This window comes from Gouania willdenowi, chromosome 4 (genome assembly GCF_900634775.1).
Source record: "Gouania willdenowi chromosome 4, fGouWil2.1, whole genome shotgun sequence".
In the NCBI taxonomy this organism is placed as follows: domain Eukaryota; kingdom Metazoa; phylum Chordata; class Actinopteri; order Blenniiformes; family Gobiesocidae; genus Gouania; species Gouania willdenowi.
The window spans coordinates 24,069,245-24,090,679 of record NC_041047.1 but is presented as its reverse complement, the minus strand read 5'-3'; the positions used below and the strand labels follow the sequence as shown (position 1 = coordinate 24,090,679).

The following is a 21,435-nucleotide window of genomic DNA, read 5'->3' as shown; positions in this document are numbered from 1 at the left end:
GCTGGAGCGGAACATTTTATCACAAGCGCTCATATTCGTGATTTTAGATGCAGTCCGATATCAATATCGGATCGAGACACCTCTAGGCTTAAACAGCCGATAACCAATAAATCGACCAATAAATAGACTGATAAATTTGGCTGATATGTGAAAGAAGAACATTGTTATACTGTATACTGTACATGAACACACATTCTTATAATATTCAAAACATAAGAAGAACATTGAACAATGAACTGAAGAATCTCAGGTGTGCGTAACCACCGACAACATCGCTAATATGGTGAAGGCAGCAGCGCTTCAGTCACGGGCTCCATCTCGTCATTGATAGGTTAAAATTTCTGCTTGTAAGAGTGTAACATTATAAGCTATTTTAATTTACTTGAACAGAGATGGCATTAGTGGAACTTGGCATAGCCAACGATTGTGTTATTTGCTCGATGTATTATTATGTTCTGTCATTGACAACATTTTCACAATTTTGCATTAAAGAAAACAGCCTGTTGTGTTTTAATTTAAAATATCAGGAATATTATTTGGGGTTGTTGCATCATAGAGTGCAGACTTTATTTTAAGATTTGAGATCTGCACATTAAATGTGTCTCAAAATGACTTTATGTTTTTGTTTTTATGTTTTAGTTCCTATTTTTTTAATCAATTTAGCTTTGCTAAAGGAACACGCAATTGGTGTGAACCCGGCTGATAGTGATTTTTTTGCCCCTGCTTTAACAGAATCTGACCGTTCTGATTTCATTGCAACACTTTATGTATTTTCGAGCTATCGTGAAGCTTTGAAATGCTCGTGTTCAACCATTTATTTGCTCACGCAGACATTTAATTCAAGCATGTTAAACTCATTAAATTATAAACTATATATATATATATATCACTTCAGGTGCTCAGTGGAATGAGATATAAATATATAAAGAAATATAACTCATGCAATAATAGTAAAGGAAAAATTAAGTGACAAAACAAAAGAATAGCCTAGCCTGAAAGCAACCAACACATATAGGCACGACATAACTTACTGGATTTTCTTCAAGAGAGTATTGTAGATGCTAAAATCTATGAGTGGATGACATTAATCATTCCTCCAAAATGTATTCCTCCTTTCTGTTCCCAAGGAATGGAATGAAAGAAATTGACCTTTCAATAAGTTGAAGTTGTTTACTTATATAATACACCATCAGCCACCTGTTTCCTTTTTGTTGTCAGTGTCAGAATTAGCAATGGATGATTGTTTGGATGTTGTTTAGAGCTAATTAGCGAGCCGGCTTAGGTTTATGATGGTGCAATAAGCTTGAACCTGACAGGTGTGCTAAGATTGTGTATTAGAAAAATGTAAAAAAGAAATCCAGGTGTGCAAATCTCTAGAGGCGTTTATCTAGCAGGTGTATGAGAGCGAGCCTGGATGGTCCTGGAGAAGAGGTGATGCCAGAAGCCGTCGCCCAGCTGCTCGGTGCCACCTGCCCAACAGCGAGAGTGACGCCCGGCACTCTCCGAATAAGCATCTGATTGATGTAACTTAATGGATGAACACAACTACACAGAGACACTCTCACCTGCAGCAGATGCCTCATTGCACACGGTGAACAGCCACAGTGCCTGCAAACAAGCGTCGGTTGTTGGATCGCACATATGCCCATACGCTGTGTGTGTGTGTGTGTGTGTGTGCGTGTGCGTGTGCGTGTGCGTGTGCGTGTGCGTGTGCGTGTGCGTGTGTGTGTGCGTGTGTGTGTGTGTGTGTGTGTGCGTGTGTGTGAAGACTGAATGCATCTCATGTCCTATTTAGAGACAGTATTGTTGTCTTGCAGTGAAGATCATGTTAATCTTTCGGACTGCTCTCTCTCTATTTACACACACACACACACACACACACACACACTGGAGTCTGGAGTGGGACATGGATTGAAGCCCAGAAGAGCATATGAGAAAGAAGATGAATGGTTTGCCTTCAGCCCTGACACTTGAGGGTTTTCGCTGTCCCAGTCAGTCACACACACACACACACACACACACACCAATTTGTCTCATTTTTCGTACAAATGGGTCGTAGACTTTTCTCAGCTACAGAGTTAAGATTGGTTCCCGTACGATGCATGTGTTTTCCTCCTGATCTGGGTCATACTTCCTGATGCACACACACATACACACACATTGATTTAAATACATGCTCCCTCAATAGAGTGATGAAAGTCAAATGCAATCACATGTCGCATACAAGCACATTTTCACAAGCACTAGGTGTAGGAAACTATTGGTGTAGGCCGTGTGTGTGTGAGACCTGAACCCCCTGGTTTTTGTTGCATTGTGTACATGATTGTGTCGAGCCCTTGAGTATCTGGCTCTCTCAAGTGTCTGAATTAGAATGACAATAGATGCTCTGAATAGCTGATTGACATTTGGGTGAATGGGTGTCTTGCTGTGAGAATTCCTGCTGAATAGTTCGTCATACTTCACCCTAGTGTTCTTCCTTCTCTCCTTCCTGTAGTCCTCCCTCTCTCTCTCTCCTTGGACTGAATGACCTTGTCCTGGATAAGTGAGGGAAACGGATCATGAAGAGTAGGAGAGACAGAGAGAGACTAATGAGTCTGTGTGGATGGGAGCTGTTTAATTTCAGTCTTGTTTCACTCGTCGTGGAGAAGGTTGTAAGGAAATAACTGGGACTGCTAGGTCTCACATTTATCACACATGGTATCACCCTAGAAGTGTGAGTGTGTGCACGCTTGTGTGCACACACTCACACTTTGTCTATGTCGAAAATTATCATTCATGTGTGAACCCAGAGGTCATTTTTCTGACAGACCTTCTTCCGGTAGTTGAAGGTTTTTAACACTAGCATGACCAGAGTGGTGTCATTTGACACCTATACCTATAAAGTCCAAGCTGGTGTCAGATGGCGGGTGTGAACAACTCAGCTTGTGACCATTGTTATGTTACTGAGGCCCCCTCAGCTAGGGTGGGGGGGGTGGCTGGGTTGGTTTCAGGACACAAAGACCTTTTGTATTCTCCTTTGTGTTTCCCATACAGCAGCTACATAGAGGTTGCAACTTATATTTCAACTTTTGCGACAGAAAGTAGTAAGTAGTAATAGTGAGACGTCAACACAGTTTGTTTGCATTCTTGGTGAAATTTATTTATTAGAGATTTTGTGAACATTTCTGGCACTGCCACACCTCCTTTATGCATTTGCCACATGCAAACTTGTCACAATACATACAACGCTTGGTGGCACGGTTTTTCCTGCAGCAACACTTCACCTGGCACAATGCCCTTTTCCCCACATCAGGTGTGGGTGGTTGTTGCTGAAGGTTTTGCTCATTCACCTCCTTGGCTGCCATATGAGACTGGGCAAGCTCATTTGCAAGCTCCAGCAAGAAGTCCACCCTCCTCTCCTTGACCCCAGTGCATGCCTGATAAAGCACATGTGCGTTCAGCGCTGCAATGTCAATCATGTTGTAAAACACAGCGACTGGCCAACGCCGTGTTCCTGAACGCATAGTGTACTTTTGAACCATCTGGTCCATGACATCCACACCGCATTTCATGCTGTTGTAGTCGGTGACTGTGTTCGGCTTTTTTTTCCGAGTAGCCTCAGTCTCCACCACGCTGTGCACGCTACTGAGGAGGCAGACAGTCTTCTTTCGTTTGGGCACATAAACAGTCAGTGTGGCACCAGAGGTTGAAAACACTTCTGTGCTGAATTCCTCACGGGCCAAATTCTTTTTAGCTGAATCTGGAAGCTCCCGGCGAATCTTATTGACTGTGCCAAGGAGGGTGGTCTTCCGGCTGTGCAGTCGACGTGCTAGTGACAATGAAGTGAAAAAATTGTCGGTTGTAACAGCTCTTCCTTTGTCCATAAACGGTTCCATAAGCTTCATCACCACATTTTCAGACAGTCTCTCCCCAGGTGGACGACTGGGGTCTTTGCCAAGATATGGGATGATTTTGCACACATACTTGGATTTAAGGTCACATGCCACCCAGAACTTGATACCAAACTTGTCCGGCTTCGTACTTCCGCATTGGGTCAAAGGTTAAGAGGGATAATGTCAGCATAACTGATGGTGTAAACAGAGATTTAGATTGTTTTTCCCTGTTGAAGCATTGATTCTTTGTGCATCTTGTGCACTTTCTTCAAATTTGTAAAATAATAGCTTAATAAAATAATCATGGACCTGGTTAGTGAATGGTGGACCTCGTGAATTTACCTTTTTAAAGTGAGAACTCAAACAGTCCTTTTCACACTCGGAAATCTCGCTTTACCATAAATAGCAACAATACATTTGATTTATAAGCACTTTTCAAAAACAATGAAGGTAAATAGTGAATACTGTTAATACTGTTTTTCTTTTTCTAATTTTATTTATTGTGGTTTATTAATTGATCACAACACACATGGCTCATATTAATTTGGCCATTCTTATCCAATAATTCCATATAATGTTATTTGGATTAACAAACATCTACCTGGGAGAAACTGGTTTCTCAACACTGGCCATCATTTACACCAACCCCCAAAGTTTGTCACTGCCTAGCTGCACATTCCGATCGAAAGGCTTTATTTACATAAGAGAGGTGGCCCACTGAGTTGCAAATGAGTGTCATTTGGCGGCCTCTGGGCAGGGCAACAGGAGTAAGAAAACCTTGGGCATGCTAGTGTTAATAAATTACCACGACATGGATGAGATTTAAACTTTGACCTCAACCATTGACATTACTTGAGTAGAAAAATTGCAGCTTTGAGCTTTTAACTATTAATTAGTCACTCTGGTTTTCTTTGGATTTTGAAGTTCATTAGAGTACTTTTATATTATTTTGATCTCTCCCTCCTTACATATACCCATTTGGATGAGGGGAGGGGGTGTCCATTGCTATGAGCAGACCATTTTAAAGTAGATTGGACACTAGAAAAGTAGCTGGCTTTGCTACAGTACACAAGCAAACACAATGACATGCATGACTATGTCAAACATAACACAAAGGCCACATGAATTTGTCTTATACCATATTACTGGTAAATAAGTTGTAAGTAGACTCTTTGAGAGAGGACTGTTTATTGTGAGAGCACAAGTTGTGTGTGAATCGTACACGTACAGGGCATGATTTAACCAACATCACATCACAAATTGCGATACTTTTGGGCTTGAATACGAGGCATTTTGCTCTTTCTGTCACACAAATTGCGATAAACAGCACGGACACCAACTGTGTAGTGCTCACATGACTAGAAAGGAGTTGGTAGAGAGACTTGAAATGTGTGTGTCTGTGCGTGCTGCAGCGTTAGGATTGGGTAAAAATCGATTTAATCGATTCATTGAATTTTTAGATAAAAACTCAAAAATTCGAGTTTTAAAAATTCGAGTTTTAAAAATTCTTCTTCTTGTTCTTCTTGTTCTTCTTCTTCTTCTTCTTCTTCTTCTTCTTGTTCTTCTTCTTCTTCTTCTTCTTCTTCTTCTTCTTCTTCTTCTTCTTCTTCTTCTTCTTCTTCTTCTTCTTCTTCTTCTTCTTCTTCTTCTTCTTCTTCTTCTTCTTATTATTATTATTATTTTAGTTTTTTTTAATTATTATTATATTGTTTTTTCCACCCAGTTTTTTTGGACTTTTTCGCGTTACGATGTGAGCCAGCTCTCTCTTTGTTTACATTTGTTTACACTTTGAGTAGGCTATATGTGTGCCACAGTCATGTTCAATTTTTTATTTGCACTATGTTGAGATGCTTAGGGAAGAGTTTATTATTTTTTTAATTGTACTGTTATACGTTATAAAATATGATGATTTCTTAATCAAAAAATTGAAGCTACTGTAAAGTTGCTGTTGCACTTTTGCTTAAACCTGGGTTAAAGCTTGAAATAGTTGAATGACAGAATCTCATTTACTTTTTATTTTTGGATTGTTCTGTGCATTTTAACTCTTGAGGACAGTCACAGCAATAAAGTTGCACTTTTGACAATATATCTGATGTCTGCAGTCATTTTTAAGTGCATTGAAAAAAAAAAATTGAAAATCAAATCGAAACTCAAATTTTTCTTTAAAAAATCTGAGATTTTTTTTTTAGGCAAAATTGTCCAGTCCTACGCAGCGTGTACCAGTTAATGATGTGCACAATAGCTGAACCTCTCCCTGTCCCTGATCACCCACAGGCAGCCCAGTCCGTTTGAAGTGTCAGATTTTTGAATGGACTTTGGTGAGACGATTTGGATGACTGCTGTGCTTATGTAAACAAGGCAATTTAACCTGTACCAGCTGCGCAAGGCTCACACTCACCTGGATTAGGGGAGCGGCGCTGTGACTTCAGCAGTTCCTTCAACACCATCCAACCCATCCAACTGAGAAACAAGCTAAGCAGCGTGGGAGTCGAGTCGACCAACACGGTCTCACTCCCAACTTGTCACATATTGACGATCGGTTAGGACCCTTTAGCGTCAGTATTCAGGGGTTATGGCTAGGAGTGTGACGATATCTTGATACGGCGATATATCACAATATTTTTCCCCATGATCGATTATTGATATGCTCCTGCTAAGTATATTGTTTTTTTAATTTATTTTTTCAATTTTATTTATTTATTTATTTTCAAAACCTTTTTTACTTTTTCACTAAAATGTGCAGGTACGTCTTCACAGAAATGTTGTCTCTGTTTGTTGAAGGAACTAATATTTTGTTTTCTGGAATATTGCACTATAATGGTGTCACTGGTAAGAAAGACCCTATTTTTTGTTTACAGAAAACACTATTGGAGTTACTTATACGTTTACATTGGTACAGTATGTTGACACTTATTTACAGAAATGTCCAGATACCAATACCCAGAGGTTGCCACCCCTAGTTATGGCTGGTATAATTCAAAATCACCATCTAACATTAAAGGGAACACACTAAAAGTTTATAATGAACTACATTTCCCTGGAGGCAAGTCATACAGCTTATCTCAATATGGTGCCATAGTTGTAGTTTTTATGCTTTTCAAAAAAAGGTTGTAACTTGGGGTTATAAAAATACATCTATTGGATCTGTCAATTACCCTTTAGCAAGCACTAGAGACATTTCTCCATGCCTTTAAATCCCTAGATTGTTAGATTTGACCCTCATTAACGTAATAACAAACAAAATGCTAAATTGTATGTTTTGTGCTTTGAAAGTGTTTTCTGAAAGTATATCTCAAAGACCCTTGCCAATGAAATTAGAAAAAGTTAGTTTTTGGCGTAGAGCTGAGTCCAATACATTATTGGAAAGGTCTCATCGTGGGGAGTAACATATATGAATATTGGTTTTTCACACAATCCCTGTTTTGAAGTAATGACCTTTGAACTTTGACGTCAGAGCATGTTTGAATGCTTATAACTCAGCAACAAAAAGGGCTACAGACATAGGACAAGATATTTATGGGAGGTATTAAACGCAAATATCATGTGAGGGAACTAAACAACAGGGGGACACTCACAAATTTGTAAAATCTGGTTTCATTTATATTTCAACAATTTAAGCCTTAAATTTTTTTTTAAATCTGATAAAATCAATTTACCATTCATTTAAATTACCCAGTCTACTCTCATTTCAGTATTCAAAACTTAGCATTAAAAAAACTAAAAGTTTATAATGAACTACATTTCCCTGGAGCCATACAGCTTTTATCAATATGGTGCCATAGTTGTAGTTTTTATCTTAAAAGGTTGTAACTTATCCCATGCAGTCAAACTTCTTTTTGCATAACAATGGGCTGATCTACGTTGAAATAAATACAAAATAGAGGCTAATTTCATATATTATTACTGTTATTCTAGAAACGACAATCTAGGCAGGGAGAAAGTAGGATTAGTGGGGTTATATTAGGTTGGTAAAACGGTATATCTATCGAAATAATAACATATTTGATACAGCCGACGTAGTATTTTTTATTGTATTTTGTTGGAACGAAGATTAGCCTTTCAGTTTGGTGTAGAAATATGGGACCTGGCAACCCCGATGCACCCACAGTCATTTCATAGATGGAAAAAAGAATAACGCAGGCGAATGTAATTAAATCACATTACATGTTTTGATCTGTTGTGATCTCAACTCACTGAAGAATAAAGGCATACAATTTTATATATGTATAGGTCATTGTTTTTATTTCCATGTCGATCATCAGGCTGCTACGAGCTTGATCGCCTGGCCACAGTCTCATAGCGTCTGTGTCCCTAACCACACTGAGGAGAAGGAAAAAGGAAAGGTTTTAACAAAAGAATGACAACATCCACTCGGTCAGTGAATGGATATTAATCTATATTTGCTTTGCCGTTTTTTGGCATCCATAGGTTGTCATAGCAACCACAGAAGAATGTACGTTGTACCGGAATAAATACAGATCGTTTACATAAACCGAATGGATACTATGGAAGTTAAGGGTACATTTCTCACTAGAAATGTCATCAAAACAATTCTAAAGCCACAGTCTATGTTGAAAAAAGGCAATTTGCTACTAAAATATACAAAATGTCCACCATGTTTTTCATTGAGGAGTCAGCGTTCACGTAACCTGACGTCAGCTTGTTGAAAAGCTGACATCGGCACGTTGAAAAGCACCTTACGGACCCTCGGCGTCGAAAATGGACGTCAAAGGGGTACCGCTTGCGTCGTATACTGACGCTAAAGGGTGCTGACCGATCGTCAGTATGTGACGAGTTGGGAGTGAGACTTGAGTCGACAGCTAACTGGTTTTCTGGATTGTGGATTACTTCACTGAGAGACCACAGTTTGTGATTCTGGATGGATGATAATGCTAGACATTTGGACCGACTGGTGAGGAGGGCGGGATCTGAGGTGGGCACCAGTGTTGTGCCTGAACTCGTTCATTGAACGATCGTTCATGAACTCGTTCATATTTTTGGCAAACGTGAACTGAGCGTGCGGCAATTCTGACTGATGGCCGTTATTGTGGGTGCGTTCATTCTGACGTTCATGAAAAATGCTCTGAACTTATTTTAGAAGAGTGCCAGATTTCGATAGAACCTTCCAGATGGAAACCCAGCTAAAACACGCTGTATGGCCATAAGTAATTAGGAGAAAATAGTCAATCTGCCAACAGCAGCCACCACACAGTCACACTGCTGGAGGCAGCAGACTGCAGCACCTGCAGTTCTACCTCAGATTATGTCTCCACGATTATTACAACATCTCCGTATGATTACTCAAAAGAAATGTATGAAAAGGTCAATAATGATCAAGGTACAAAAAATGTTTTTGTTTCAAGAATCACCTGCGCACATCGACATCAATACTAAAAGCTTTCACCCTTAAAGGATATTCTCAAAAAACAGGAGGAAAAACCTGCTCTTGAATGGTCTTTTTTAATGACAAAATATTACAAAAAACAAGGTGCAATAATTTTCCATACCTGAAAACAATTCACATCAAATTGTATTTCAGTCCATCGTAGCCCAGTGCTTTAGTTCAACGTGGGGGAAATGCCAGGATTCTGAGGGGAATAGCTCAGTGCAACATACACTGAAAACAAATTAGAAACGCAAGATTTTTGTTTTTGCTTCCATTTTTCATGAGCTGACCTCAAAGATCTAAAACATTTTCTATACACAAAAGACCTATTTTCCACAAATTTTATTCACAAATCTGTCTAAATCTGTGTTAGTGAGCACTTCATCTTTGCAGAGATAATCCATCCCACCTCACAGGTGTGGCATATCAGGATGCTGATTATTGGACAGGTGTGCCTTAGGCTGGCCACAATAAAAGGCCACTCTAAACATTTTCAGTGTGCACAATGCCACAGATGTCACAAGTTCTGAGGGAGCGTGCAATCGGCATGCTGACCCAAGGAATGTCCACCAGAGCTGTTGCCCTTGAATTGAATGTTCATTTTCTACCGTAAGCTGCCTCCAAAGGAGACAATGAAATGCGCTTTGAGTGTCTATGAAAAAGCACTATCTAAAATACAATGCATTATTATTATTATTAATGTAAAATAAATCAATTATGAACTATGAAGTAAACTCGTGATAAATATGTGAACTGAACTTTGTGGACACTGAGCTTTACTCTCTGGTGTCAATGGCAGAGAGAGAGATTTCATTCACACTTATTGTACATGAGCACACTGCAAATTCCTATCTGACTGCACTATACCGTACTGTTTGAACCAGTATGTTGATACTAACCTGTTTGTGTTTTCGATACTAAGCTGCCTTTGTGCATTCATGTAGCTGCTTTGTGTCCTACAATATACAGCTATTTAAAGGCTTAGTAACAATGGTGAAATCACCTACTTTGAATAAAACACTATGAACTGTTTATGTTAATCTGGCTTTTGGCCCATGTTATTAGAATACACATGGACATTATCAGGCTTGTGAATGAATATTTGAAGCTAGCCAAATGTCAGCCAATTGTGATTAGTAGTTTTGCCTACACGAATCGACCACTTTGGCATGTGACCAGCAATCATTCACATCGCCTGAATGCAGCTTCTAAAACCCCAAAGTGTAAACATAACACCACTGACTATCACATTTTAGGATTTATGGCCTACTCTAAACAAAGAATGAGGAAGTCTGTCTTCTCTATTTGCGCTACTGTCTTTATTACATCATTAAATGTTCCAATAAAACTTTCACTGATGCCTGTCTGTCTTCCATGATGTGACACTGAATATGATTACAAGTTATAATATCTCCTTAATGCCGTCAACACATATAGTCAACTGTCACCACAACTTTGAAAAATCACGACTCACCCACGAGGGGATTTGGTTGTGTGGGAAGGTGTTTCTTGCTGTGTAGCTGGCAGGCAGCGGCATGAACAGAGTGGTCGGGGTTATAGCTGTGCAGCTGTGTTTGTGTGCGTGGGTGCGTGTGGGTGTGTGTTTGTGTGTCTCTAGTGTGCGATTAGCAAACACATTATCTTCTTGGTGTGGCTATTATGCACACATCCAGTCTATCTGGCGCAATCACACCAGCCATTTACTTTGATATCGTTCCCTGGGGAATCTTAGAGCACAAACAATGGCATTTTGAGTGCGCAAGTGGGTTGTGTGTCTGTGTGTGCGTGCCTCCGTTGAGAGGTAATCAGATCTGTTCCCTCCAATCAGACAGAGATTGAATTGAATTGGCCTTCTGCTGCTGTTGTTTTCAATGGAGGCCAGTAGTGGAGATCAGGGGATGGAAGACCTCAAAAACAAGGGTTAGGGGTTAAGGTTTGAATTCTAAAACTATATATTTAGAGTTGACATGCACTTCTTTTTCTCATTCTGTTCCACTTTTTCTGTATTTCTGTCTGTTTTCTGTATTATTACGCTCCATTAGTTTTATTCGACCCTTCCAGTTGTCAGACCCTCCGGGAATTTGCGAGGTTTCGATCGCAACTATTAATGCAAATTCAGCCAATCCCCGCAAAATCTGCACTACCCCGCACATTTTATCCAATCAACACAAATTTCAGCAATTTTAACCAATCTGACTAAAACCAGTGTGTATCAGGTGTTGCGACAAATTCTGTGACTCAACTAGGGTTGGGCACTGAGAACCGGTTCCTAACGTCCGGTTCCGCAATCGTTACGAAGATAATTGCATTTCGATTCTTTTTTGCTATTCCTTAGTGCCCGCAGTAATTTGTTTCCGTGGCTTGCTCGGTTTGTTTACGCAGGGTTTGTATAAGGTGTGTTTAGAACGCGACTGTAGTAACTGTAGTCTGTGTGTGTGAGAGAGTGTGTGTCTGGCTATGGTTTCAACTTGGACCACGGAGCAGAAGGGAGATAGGAACTAATCACCGTTAAAAAGCCCAGTAAAACTCTGGAAAACAATCACCAGTAATAAATAGTATCTCACTGGTTAAAATAGTAGCTCTAACAAAAGGTAAAATGATAAACTGATGATATTACAGACTGTGAATGCAGTACGGAGACACATTTACTCCGCCTCTGGGTTCTAATGCCAGCCGTCCAGTGAAGCCTGTTCTGTTTACCGAGGTCCATGTGTGTTCATGTGAAAGTCCATCCACTCTTTTCATTATATCCATGTCTTTTAAGGCTCTTAATAAATAGTGACGGCTGGAGTCCGGGCCACCGCCATCTTGGATTCTGTCATCACCAGCGTGTCATGGGCCGCAAGTCGCGCAAGCGCAGAACGACCAAAGTTAACTTAATCTTTCTCAACTCGAACTGTTGATTGATTTGTCACATGACTGCTCCAGGGTTTGAGTTTGTTTTATTTTGTTTCACATCTACCTGTAGCTCTTTGTTTTGTTTAAGCAAGTTTCAGTTTTACAGTTACAGTTGGGGACCTTTGTAATTGAATACCCTAGTTACAGTACATCAACCAAATGAAACTGTATCAACTAAGTGAATTAATAAAAATGGCCTGTGTAAAGGCTTTTTCAAAATGAAAAAATTATCCTGTGAAATCTGTGACCTGTTGACCTGCACAACTCAAAGAATCAGAATCAAGAATTGTTTAGAACAGGAAACAAAGTTGAGAATCGGAATCAGAATCGTTAAAATCCAAACGATGCCCAACCCTAGACTCAATAAAATGTGATTTCGATCAATTAGGCGGCACAAAGTGGCTGAAGTCCATTCGTCTGGGGTGAAGCACCATCAACTTCTGAAGCCGGCAGCCACCATCAGCTGCCTGGAGTCCCCTGGTGTGACCGGAATTACAGTTCGGTCTGGTTTTAGACTGTTACAACACCCAAATGGACTCTTTCGAGCAAAATAATGCCAAATGCGTCTCACGAACACAAGTGTTGATTATCTCCTGCTGCCCTAGCAGGACCTTTGAAGAAAATAACCTGATTAAACCTCTACTGCTATAGATAATCTTTGATAGAACTTCATTACAGGTACTGTATAAAACGGCAGCAGTGGCCAATATTATTGGTGAGTGCATGATACACTTCTGTAGCAAAAGCCATGAGTGCATTGAAGAGATTCTCACAGGAAAAGAACATTTAATTTATTTATTTTTGTTTTTGTTTCAAACATGTAAACAAACCGATTCTCTATTTAATATTCTCTGCACTGGAAACCTTTAAAATGTGATGGAAATAATCCATTTTTTGTTAAATTATTGTGAATCTAAGCTGTCCTATGTTGTTTTGAAAGAATTCAAAGGCAATCAGGTTTTTTGGCAAATTGACCAGTATAGGCAAAGTTATAGAAAATAATAAGGCCTCAAAATCAGGCATTTTAGGCCACAACAATCACAGAAATTGGCCGCGAAATCCTGGAGCACCTGAGTTGTCTTCTCATTCATCAGTCCAATGACGGCTATCTTTTGATCTATCTACTGCATGCTATGAACTAATCAATTTAATTCTCAGCCAGGTATCTCGTTTCTGTTTGTAAATTGTCCTCCTCTCTCTGAGCATCAGCTCCAAATGATGCACTCCTTTTCTCTTGTTCCTCATTGTTCAGAAAACCTCCTGTTATCTTTCAAATTAGACCACATAGTATTAGCAGTCACAGTGGGAACATGTTTATCAGTAAAGGTCTTTATTTGCTTTGTTGAGTCTACCTTAGTGTGTCTATCAATGGTGATCCTCTCAGTATGTACGGCTAAGTCCTCTCCTCTACACAAGTTGGACTGGTTTTGCCCACCGCATCACTCATCACAGTCTCCATAGCAACAGTTAGCTCCCTACTCATAATTTGCACAAAAGGAAAATATCCCAATGTCACACGCAGGCTCTAATAGAGGCCAACACTCTCACCCTGCTGTGCTGGATGAAGGACTGTGTACTGAAAGGGCATTTCTTATTTGTTATAGGTTGGCAAGCTGCTGTTTTCCATTTCTGCCTCCTCACAACACACAGTGTGTTTAGGGCTCAAATGGAAACACATAAGTGGCACACTGGGAGGCAAAGTAAGGTCTAAATTTGTTGTATTTTTTAAAAGTTCAACGACTCCTCTTTTGCATCGTCCATAAAATGTACACTGCTGAATTTTGAAACACGTATTCAGCCAAGCCTTTGTTCCTCTATTGAACGCACAACTTCTCAAACAAACGCCACCGATACACATCACTGTGTACGTTTTTTAATTATTGCTTTTGCATGCACTAAAACCACCGATTGTAGAAGACTCAGCAAATACATATAGACATGAATGTATTGGAAATCACTATAGCTGGTTATATTGGAATGGAAGAGTAGTTGTGTTAAAGCCCATCCCATCTGAGGCGCTAATTTACTTAACATTTGTTTTTCTTTTTTCTCAGATTGACATTTTAGTTGTTTAACAGGAATGAGATTAAACATCTCTTCAAACTAAATTAAAGTTTAGTTAGTGTGATAGGGCGGGACATGCTAAGTGGACATTGGAAGTTAGACATCAGTCTAGCTATGTATATATATAATGTGTTAATATTGATCCTTTAATTATTCATAATAATTAGAAATTAAGAGTTGAACAATATACAGTATATATGTAACGGATACCAGCAAAAAGCTAATTTTGAACGCCTCTAGTTAAATGCATCTTCAAATTTCGGCGCGGCAGTGTAGGGTGACACACTCACCCACTGGGTGGTGTGGGCATGAAGACAACAAGCTATTTTCATTTATTTGTGTGTGTGTGTCTCAATTAGTGCAGTCCATGGGGGGGGGATCTGCTTCAGTATCACATGACAGTATACCAGCACGTTTACTCAAATGACACTGTTAAAGAAGAACACACACACACACACGGACACACGCACGCACACACGCACGCACGCATGCTTGTAGACCAGCGATGCATGTTCCCATTTAATTGTAACAATTGCCACGTAATTAAAGCCACAAAGCCACTACGAGGCTTGTCCTCCAACTGTCTAAAAAAGAAATAAGGTAGTGGGTCAAAAGTAGACATTGTCAATGGAAAGAGCAATGCTTTTTACGCTCAAAAAGGTTTGGTTGGCTTAATGTAATAGTAGAGAAGGAAGCTGTAGCTGTGTTCTGCTGCTTGCAATATGTGTGTGTTTAGAATTATATTTATTTCCATGGATGAAAACAGGACTGGAAAAGCAAACAGAATGAAGAGGTTTTTGCCTATAGATTATTGGATTTTTTTGCCCCCAATTCGTAATCCAAATTTTAAGTTGCAGAAAAAGATTTTTCACCCCTTTGTAGATATGCAAGCTAATTTTTGTCATTTACATCAAAAGCCTGTGTTGTCCAAGAAAAACTTCCCCTCTTAAGGAATTAGTGTTACCTAGAGACCACATGTAATAAATAAATGACCCCCCAACGTCTGCTCTTTATGTGGCGCATTCGCACGGGATAACCCAAGCCTGAGATTTTGCTGAAATTTACGGACATCTGAAAACGTGAAACTGTGTGAGTTGATGTTAAAACAACTTCACAGGCTTTTGACCACAGTTCTGTGCTGTGTTACTGCTAGCGATAGCCAGCTGTATTAAACAGAAGGCTACAAACAGAAAAAAACAAATTTTCTTACCAGACAGTGCAAAGCACGACGTGATCAACCATTTGCTTCTGATATTGCTCCTTCTTTTTTTTGTTGCCGTAGGTTACGGGATGATAAGGTTTTGCTGGCCCGGGACCCTAAAAGGTTTTCTAAACACTCCAATGCAGCCTCCATTCTTTGCCAAAAGTAAATAAACATGCGTCGTGCGCATATATGCTCAGTATCGATCTCAGTACGAGGTAAAATCAGACCGTGACACTGGAAACAAAGCATCAGATCCCAACCATTTCTGTTTAAATCACAGAGATGTGTATTCACATTGGATTAGTATTATCACAGGACTTCGGAGTTCAGCAAAATATAGTAGGTCATTTGCGGGGGAATTTTTACTTAACATCACAGACATTCTCTGCAATTATTACAAATCGCATGGTAAAACTAATCCCATGCGAATAAGGCTTTAGCTGATGTTCACAGATTCAAAATGACATTTATTAAAGGATTTCATTAAGTTTATACACCACAGCTGCAGCAGGTTGTGTGTAAAAGCTTCCAGTGCAGCCTGGCTGCAGACCTGAATGTGATTGGACAGGTACATGTTAGTACTAGCTAACCCTAACCCTATTTATTTGTATTGCAAGCTTTTGCTGTGAGATGCTACAAGTGATTTACTGAGTCCGCCTCCTTTGCCTTTCACTGAAGGGAAAAGTTTCCTCTTCTGCGTTTCTAAAGTGACCTTGACGAGGAGTTTGTTCAAAGCTGTGTGGAACGATGATGGCTTTTGTGCAGCGTCTGTCCCTGATGTGTTTTTCTGCTATAATTTGTTTAGTGTTTTCTATCAGACAGTGTTGCTGGAGGCCACAGGCATACAGGAGCAACATACACGGGCACCATACACACACCGTAGAACAGGAAGCTGAGGTCTCTGGTCCTTTCTATCATCCAGCGTCAGGGAAAGCACTTCATCGACAGAGATGTGGTCAATTTGATTTTATTAGCTCAATCTTTTACATAGAATTTGCTTATAGCTGCTAAAGACGAGGGGTGAGTGTTGGCAAGGATGTTGCAATACGATACGTATCACAATACTTGGGTCACGATTCGATATTATCGGAATATCACAATATATTGTGATATTCTACCCAGTTAATATCAGAATTAAACGTGAAGATGAAAAATAAAGTTGCTGTATATGTTCATCAGAAGATATTGATCATTCAGAGGACAAATTCAGTCAAAACTGCTTCGAAACGTCCTATTATTTATTTATAATGAGTGTTTTTGCACATTTTCACTGAAAAAAAGAAAATGCAGTGTTACACACAAATTTCTTTTCACTGAAACTACTGTGTGGATGTCTCAAAGTAATTATTAATTATATATCAGGGGGAAAAAAAAAATCAATTTAAAATCAGCACCCAAACAAACCATTTTTGTTCTACTTTTATCCCAGTATTCTGATTTCACTTCACTGTATTGTTTAAAATGTTTTCATTTTCTACAAAGCCTCGTTTTAACCGATTCACGATTCAAACGATTCTCAATTCAAAAATTGATACAATGCATAGTGTGTTAAGGCAAATTATGGCATCAAAACAATACAGTTTGTATAAGATTGTTTTTAATAAACTGATTCCGAACTCAAGACAAAAGGTAACATTTATTCATGCTAAACACATAAAAACTTACTTACTGTACAAGAAATATCTTGCAGAAATAAAAGCTTAGCCCAGCTGCTCCTTTCTCCCAGAAGTAAGTCACAACTCTCAGTGACAACAAGTATAAGTTCAAGGTATACAAAAAAAAAGGTGGTATAAGAAAAGGAGTGGAGGGGGAGGTGGGTACTGTGGCCCCCTCGTGTCTGCTGGGTTGGACCCCTCAGCCTTTTAGGGCGCTAGGGCTGCTGGCTGAGTCAATGTATTATTATTATTATTATTATTATTATTATTATTATTATTATTATTATTATTATTATTATTTTGTTATTAATATACATTTTTCCTCTATTCATCAAATTGTTCTCTGGGTGTATGCTGTTGGTTGTCACATTGTTGTTTGTCTCTGTCTTTTGTCTTGTATGTGGCAAAGTAAAAAAAAGAAAGAAAAAAAAATATATATTTATTTATTTTTTTAAGTTTATGAATTGATTCAGAATCATGGATGATTAGACTTGTGATTCATATGTGAATCATTTTTTTCCCCCACCCCTAGTTACCGTACACTGTAGCTAAGACACTGTGCCACTATCTGAATGAGAAACTTGTTGTTTTCTTGGCACTTGCTGTTTTTTCAGTTTAAAGCAGTTTGTGTGAGTGGCTACGAGTGAGTGCTTCATCTGAACAAGTCTCTGATAGATAAAGAAAAAACCCACACACATATTAAGACACACACATTCAGCAGCAGGGTTTAGAAGCAGCATTAATTGGAGAGTAACTGTTGGGTTCCCTCATGTGCTGTTGAGTGTTTTTTGGGAGCCTTCCCAGCTGTAGTTAAGAGCCTCTGGGCTCTTCTTCATCTGGAGCAGCAAAAGAAGCTTTACATCCTCCATTTCCCTATCACTGCAAACAATACAGGGAATAGTAACTATAAAAAGACACTGATGTTTATTGAAACACAAGTTATTGTTTATTTAACGTTATTTGTTAGAAATATTAGCCAGAACGATGTCGATTATCCTTTTTACTCAGGATTATTATGATGATATGTTTGCACTCAACAGGCTGAGAGTAAAAATATTTCAGTTAATGTGTATTTTTTCTTACTACACTGTAATCAATCTTGCTTTTTTTTTTCAATATATATATTGAATTTATTTTGGTTAAAGCTTTTGTACGCAAAACTAGCTGAGACTTTTTCAGTGTTGTTCTAGCATATTGTATCTTGAAATGTAGTTTTCTTCTTAAATTATATTCCCCTTCTATCTCTAAAAAAATGGTTCTGCAACCCTTTACTTGCTTTATAAATAATTTGGACAGTTTTGAGTTTGATGAGATCTGGGAGTTTTAAATGTGGTGTTTTTAGGAATAATCCATTTGCGTGTTCTCTATATCCTGTGTTATGTTTCAGTCTGATGGACCTTTTTTTGCATTATGAATAACGATTGGATGTTAGTCAAGTATGTATTTCCCTGTTTTAGATTTAAGGTGTGCAGTATCAGATTGTGACATACATATGACACCGTGTCACAAATGATACAGTTAAGTAACGCTGCGTGAGATCATGTCGCTGTGCTGTAAAGAGACGCTCTCTAATTATTCCTCAGTGGGATCAAACTATGGCTGTCAATCTCAAATGCCATAGTTAAATTAATGAACTGGACTCTTGCGCCTTACTGGCTTTGCATTTAAAACCTTTACACCTAGTTTCATTTCAAATTAGGAAAACTGCACCATTGAGAGTACCCAGAATACCCCTGCAGGACAACTGAAACGTGGCTTGCCACGTGGTAAATTCATCTACTGAATACCAGAAAGCATGAAGTCAGCTTTTAACTGCACTGTGCAAAATGATGTTGCAAGAGCAACGTTAGCCACACTGCTTGACCCTTAGCCTCCCATTTAACTGGACAAATACCATGAAAATGTGTGATATGGTCCCAAAATGTTATTTGCTTTAATTATGACCAACCGGCGATTTACCCTCACGAAACGCCACTTAGCCATGTGATGATTCTACCGTGACAAGTCACCAGGTACAATGATGAAAGTTTGAGCATCGTCATTGCAATGTATGTATGTACAATAGTCACATTGCAGGATCCGGCAATGTTTTTTGCACAAAACACTGCACACATTTGTCCAGTGAAAGCAGCTGTGGGGCGGCAGAACTTTGTACCGACCATCATCCCTGATAGGATGACTGAACTGAAATGTCAGTGAAACAAACTTTCAAAAATAAAAAGTTGTTTGTTATGAAAGCTATTACTAAAAGAGTAACTAAACCCCTGCTTTCAGCTGACCTGCCACTGGGGAGGAAATTCAAAAAATGCCTTGATTATGGGCGTTACTGCTGTAGCAGTAAGACACGCCCAGTCAGGCAGCCAGTCAGCGCTGTGCAGTGAGTTCACAGCTGAGATGTGTCACTACAATCACACACACAATCATGACATAAAGCTCACCCATAGCCATACGGAGACTATAGCAAACAGCCCTGCTCTCCCACCATGAGCCCCAGAACACAAGCTCACACACAGTGAGAGGAAGTACATGCAGAGACAGACGGGAATACACCCACGATGTGTCTGTACATACTCACAGAGGTTGATGAACCCTCTGATTAGCGCAGAATCTGCTCTTTACAGAAGCACAGAGACACAGACATCACCGCTACAGAAAGGAGTTCCGCATTGGAGATGTCAATCAATGCTCACTGAGGGCTGTGATTGGAGTTAGACCCCATCCTTTATAGGAGGGGCGGGGCCAACAGTGAAAGTTTGTGACGCACTATGGTCAAAATGACGTGTCATAATCCATCTTAGTCAATAAAAATAAAAAATTCAGTTGTAATTGCCGACGTTCAACCCTTAGTAGGCATGTCCCGATACAACTTTTTCACTTCCGATACGATACCGGTATTGCAGCCTTGAGTATTGGCCGATACCAATATTGATCCGATACAATATCAGCATGAATCATACATACTTTTATGACTTATTTTGTAGTGTGGAATGTTAGAAAAGGTTTGATCAAGTGATGTTACTCAGAGAACAATAGTCAGCAACAGTATGTATGAGAAAAACTGACCCATTTATTATTAACCAATTGGTTACACTCATTTTAATCTTCAACATAATATCTACAGTATTCAACAATTGAATAAATATCATATAATATCTATCTGAGTTTTTTGATGCAGTCTGATAAAATACGATACTCGTTTTCTGGCTGATATCGGACCAATTTCCGATATCAATATCGGATCGGTACACCCCTAACCCTTAGAGGCCAGTAACTCTGATTAGTAACTCAAAATTAAAATACTTTCACTAAAATGTTAACAGTTGGACTAGGATCAATCAACAGCACCACATAATACACAAATACATATGTATTCAGCAGAAAAAACTGGGTTTGGGGTTTAGTTACTCTTTAAAGAATGGGTACCCCAAAGAGGCAAATGAAGGTCTGACTTAGGGCTGCTTGATTATAAAAAAAATAATAATCCCGATTATTTTAGTCATAATTGAAATCACTATTATTCAAACAATTATTTGTCAACCAAAAAAATATGTATTTTTTGTACAAAAAAAAAACATTAAATATATCCTTTAAACATAAATAAAATCCTTCCAACACTAAAATCAAGTATGTTCACTTTGGCACAAAACAAAACACTTCTTGCACGTGATGTGTTTTTGCTCTAGATCTCCATCATCAAACCCACAGTATTTTCATATCACATAATTTGACTTGTCACTTGTTTACCAAGTGTTTTTGCTGCGTTTTTCCTGCCATGTTTTAACACCACCACCATGTTGGCCTGTTGGCTAGCTGTGGCTTTGAGAGGGGCGTGGCAGAGGGGAGGAGCTTGCATGTGCGTGGATTAAACAACTCAAAGTTAGCATTAATAACGTGCGTGTGCCAAACTTTATTTTTTGTAGATGTCCGAAATAGTGGGTTTGTTTTATTTGGTGAATAAAACATCTGTTATTTATTTATTTTTGAAAATTGTTTTTAATCGATGTTATTTTTGCAATCGTTGGGTGTAATAATCCAAATCGTAATCAAATTGAAATTAATTGAGCGGCCCTAGTCTGACTGGTGTAAAGAACTGAGGGGAGACTGAGGGGTAATAAGGTGATGTAGAGGCACAGTTGAGCCATGCTCGAGGGCTTCCCTGAAGGGTTACACACACTCTACCAGCAGTCGTCTCCCATCTATCACCTGTGGATAAGTGTGTATGTGTGTGTTACTCTGTGTGAGTGGAACCTAGTACGTGTTCTGCCAGTCATAGCGCTCTAATCCTGAGTGACATTTATCCAAAGGAGGCTTCATTCATCCATCCATCCATCCATCCGTCTGATCCATCCATCCATC

The 21,435-nt window shown here is 39.1% G+C and overlaps 1 protein-coding gene across 6 annotated transcripts in view; it reads left to right on the top strand.

Moving 5' to 3' along the window:
- Positions 1 to 21,435, top strand: part of dab1a (DAB adaptor protein 1a) — a 368,477-nt gene that overhangs the window by 281,690 nt on the left and 65,352 nt on the right. The gene's annotated exons all lie outside the window — the stretch shown is intronic.